Raw genomic sequence first — 4,341 nt, 5'->3', positions numbered from 1 at the left:
ATCAAGTGGCGAATATAACTGGAATAAAAATTCTATGTTCATTTAACGACTCTTTTGATTGCAGGTGACATGATTCAGTCACTATCATCCGCGCATCGAATATCAAAAATAGGCGAACGAAGAAGCAGTTAACATTCATTCGTTGTAGTGTTTAAAGTAAGATTGTTTATGCAAATAAGAATCGTATGCAGTCCATAACTGGCAAAGGAATTATGCACACGTTGTATTATAGGACAAGCAAGGTGATAGGCTATTCGCCTTCTTGCGAGAATCAGAGCTGGTTAAGTCCGGCTGTTTCTATCACAGAATTAGAGCGGCCAGTCAGACGCAAGAGGGCAAAGCCGCAGGCGTTTCATGCCAGCGCTAAAAATATTCTGAACAACGTTCGCTGGTAGTTACTTGGATAACAAAACTGTTATCGGACAGTAAGAGAATGCTAGAGGTTTTGGTCACGGGACGCAAATCCGATACTGACGGGGAGGAAGTCCACAACATAACTTAAGATGGAAGAATAAATCAAAGTAGTCCCTGGTCTCTAAAAAATGCCCATAAGACGTGTATGAAGAGGGCGATCTGCGTGGAAGTTGGAATTCTGCAAACAGACTATTGCCCTCTTCCCAGCGGTGTTTAGATGCTTGCATCCTTACTCGGCGCACATTTCGCCAGATTTATGCATGCCCGCGGAGTGGCGTCGCTTTCAGAATCCAGCAAACCCTTGGCATAGCCCGCTATGTGGTACCGCAGCAACACATTGCGCTTTCCACGCGCGCCTGTCTTGTTTGTTGGTAGTTGCAAGTTCCTCCAGCTCCGGCTGGACGACGTCGCTTTTTCCGGATGAAGAAGCGAAGTCGTCTGTCATGGTGGAACTGGTCATTTTGGCTAAGCTAACGGTGCGAATCACTCGTTCCATCAATTCAATCTCACCATCATGATAAAACTGCTGACTTCGCGAAGTGGGAAAGGGATCTTTTCGTATCGCATCGTAAAGTATCGTTTTCGAAAGCCTGCCTGAATATTTCGTTGATTGAAGCCTAAAGTCGTCCTGGCTCTATTAGCGATTACCTTAGTAAATACCGTGTAAGCAACGGACAGTAAGCAGATCGGTCTGTAATCTTTCAAGCACTTGACGACTCCTTTCTGAAGAATTCAGGTAATGTTAGCTCTCTTCCAAGCGTTTGGTACGCTCGAGGCCACAAGACATTGCCTGTACAGGGTGGTTAGCTTTTCTAGCACAATCTCCCCTCCGTCCTTCAACAAATCTCCTGTTACCTGATCCTCACCAGCTGCTTTCCCCTTTCGATTGCTCCTAAGACTTTCTTTACTTCCTCTTTCGTTATTGGCGGGATGTCCCATAGCTGTCCGCTACTGTCCCTTTGATCAACATTCTGATTGCTTTGGCTACTGTATAGATTTGTGTAGAACTCCTCGGCTATTTAAGCTATCTTATCCATATTGCTAATGACATTGCCCTCTTTGTCTCTTATCGCATGCATCTTTTTTTCTACCTATGTCTAATTTCCTCTTCACTGCTTTTAGGCTGCCTCCGTTCTTTCTAGCATGCTCGGTTCTCTCCATATTAAACTTCCTTATGTCGGCAACCTTGCGCTTACTTAATAACTTTGATAGCTTTGATAGTTCTGCCCATTAACGAATTATCGGTAAGAGGGAAAGCAGAGGAATTGAGGATTTCGCTGCAGAACAGCTATTACACTTTAACTGAGGAAGACGACCGTAATGTTGAAACAATGAACGATAATCTCACAGCTATCGTTAGGGAGCGCGCCGAAGAAGTGGGCGGTAGGATTGTTCGACAGGATACCGGAAAGCTACCTCGGGAGGCGAAAGGTCTACTTAAGAAGTGCCAAAGCATGAGGGCGTCTAACTCTACAGACAGAAGAGAACTAGCAGACCATATTGACAGAAGAGACATGCCGACTCTGTAGTGGAGGATGAGAACATTCGTAGGCTTTTTTTTTCTGCCTCCTCTTGGTGAAGAAGGTGAAACTGAACCAAGCTCGCCTGAGTAACATCGCCACTTATGCTAGATTCTCTACTACAGCCGTCGTCGGCTCATTTGGACAACAATGACATCCTGCTGACAGTGCTAGGAGCTGGACTTGAGGGGAGCGTGATGGGGTTTAGATAACCGCACTGCATGACAATAACTGCTGCGCCGACGTATGCTTCCCGGTATACCTAAGGCTACAGCTCTAAACAGAATTAATACCCTTTTCAGTCTAAACTAGAATAGCAAGACCGTGAAGCAGACAGCCTGGGAAGCACTCGCTAAATTCGTTTCCGTTCCACAGGTTTTGGCTCGCAGCTGCGAATGCCTCATACTACATCAGTTAGGCGGTATACTTCGTGCTGGCATTTCCAATCAGCTTTTCGTTCGAGAGACGCCTCATCCGAAGTCTGTAGATGTTGAAATGGAGATACATTAAACTTTGTGGGGCTCTACTGCCCCTTTTTAGACATTTAAACTACGCGCGCTCTATTACAGTCAATTCTCGGCACGTACGGCTGCAGCGAGACTGCGCATGTCCGAACTGTTGCTCTCGAGACGTGTCATGTGATCGTTGGGGCGATGAATTGATAAGGGCGGCAAAAGCAGCGCGTGGTGGGATTCCAGCGGGAGCGCTGATTGGGTGCGGCCGCGCTTTCGGCGGCCAGCCTGAGCCGTCGCGATGTGCACGAATGACGGGGCAGCACCTTAACAGTATGAAGAAGATGGAAGCGGCATCCCGGAAGACGAAATATCTGCTTGGCGTAAGTAGCTGCAACGCGGGCACCGCGGTTTCTCTCACCTTTTCGAGCCCATATCTGTGCCGCTTCTTCTCATTCGCGTCTCAGTGTTTTTGTTCCGCCGCGCTCATGTGTTTGCGCCTGTTCCGTTGTAGCCATAGCATTGCGCCCACGAGAGCCTTGACCGCATACTCTGCTCAGCCTTGACGTCCCATATTGTGCTCCTTTGAAACCTTAGTTGTAGTCCTGAATACACCAGCGTCTTTTGTGCTCACTGTGGGTGTTTATACTAGTGGTTATACTACTGATTTGACTGGCATCTTCTCCTGACGTACTGTCACACGTCGGGCGGGACCATGGCTCGCGGGACCATGGCTCGTGGACCCCGTTCCGTGGAAGGCGAAGGCTTCAACTTCCATCTAGCAGAAGGCTTTGCCAGGTCTGTGGTAGCGTAATCTGAATGCGACTCATGCTTACTAAATGTGCACCTGTCTCGATGATCTGACCGCAGTGAGTACTTTCAACTGCCCGAAGATATGCTTCACCCGGGTAGGACTTGACGCTCTTGTGCAAGCGTGTTGTGGAAGAACCCGTCTGTTAAGCTTTGCTTGGTCATATATTGGCTTAGCATACGGCTCAACCCACTGCAACACTTGGTGGGCTAGTTGGTAAGCCATGGTCTCAGAAGAACCTGCGCAAAAGGACAACGGTTAAGAATTAAGGAGGAATTTGCTCGCTTGTGCCACTAGTTTTATAACCTGAGTCATTTTCTTTTTTTATCTAAATGATCTTGCTCTGCTTGTGCATCATGGTCCCTTGCAGGAAACTGTATAAATACGTTGCACTAGTTTCTTCCGAAATAAAGTTTAAAGTTCAGCGCGTCTATCCATCTCGTCCTCCTTAATTCTTGTGCGTTGTCCTTTTGCGCTGGTTCTTCTGAGATCGACCCACTGATTAAGACTAAGGCCTGCATGACGAAAATGGCATGGTGCTGCTTAGTCGTTGCCGCTAGCGCGGATGGAGTCGCCGCAGATTTTCTGTCTTCCTACAATACAAAAACAATTGGAAGCTTTGAAGTACGATCGATTAATCTCGTGTTGCTTTAGGCAGGTCGTTTTAATCCATACAACGTCAAAAATATTTGGTACAACACTTCAGCCTTGCTCTTTCTGATGCTGTTTTGATATACCAGCGCCAAACCTAAGCCTGAATCTATATACTAGTGGTTGTGTACCACTATCGGAAGTACGTACTTCCGGTCGTACTGTCAGCAAAGAAAAGTAAACGGCACGGGTGTGCGAATACTTTTCCCAAACCGAAAGGAATACGAGTAGTGTAGCTTTGCTACCGAATCAAATGCGGAAAAAATATTTTGAAGAACTTTCGCTATTTGTGCCAGTATTCAATGCGGAGTCCTGCAGTATTCAATGCAACATACAATGGACAGCATGAACATTCTCTTAAAAAAGGGCCAAGAGATGCCGGGATAATGAAACATATGGCATTATGGGGGTACAACAAAAGGGAAGTACTGAGTCGTATTTAGAAAGGAATTATGGCGCCGGGGCTTACTTTCTGGTATGCGATTCTATGCTT

This window comes from Amblyomma mixtum, chromosome 1 (genome assembly GCF_055824585.1).
Source record: "Amblyomma mixtum isolate Tamu chromosome 1, ASM5582458v1, whole genome shotgun sequence".
NCBI classification, from domain to species: domain Eukaryota; kingdom Metazoa; phylum Arthropoda; class Arachnida; order Ixodida; family Ixodidae; genus Amblyomma; species Amblyomma mixtum.
This window is presented reverse-complemented; position numbering follows the sequence as displayed.